Source organism: Penaeus monodon, chromosome 29, assembly GCF_015228065.2.
Source record: "Penaeus monodon isolate SGIC_2016 chromosome 29, NSTDA_Pmon_1, whole genome shotgun sequence".
NCBI classification, from domain to species: domain Eukaryota; kingdom Metazoa; phylum Arthropoda; class Malacostraca; order Decapoda; family Penaeidae; genus Penaeus; species Penaeus monodon.
The window spans coordinates 3,139,074-3,139,277 of NC_051414.1; positions in this window are offsets into that span (position 1 = coordinate 3,139,074).

A 204-nucleotide genomic window follows, 5' to 3' on the forward strand; every position below is an offset into this window, starting at 1 on the left:
CCCTCCACTCCCCCCGCTCCTCGCCACCTCCCCCTCGACGCATAGGTATGTCGACGCATATTTGGGGGAAATGCGTCCTTTGTTGATATCGCGAGCCTGTGGTTATAATATTGGCGAAATGATTTAGGAAATAACACCGCACAAAATAGGTAAAATAAACGAGATTAATGGGATATAAACTGTTTTTTTTTTCTTTTATTTATT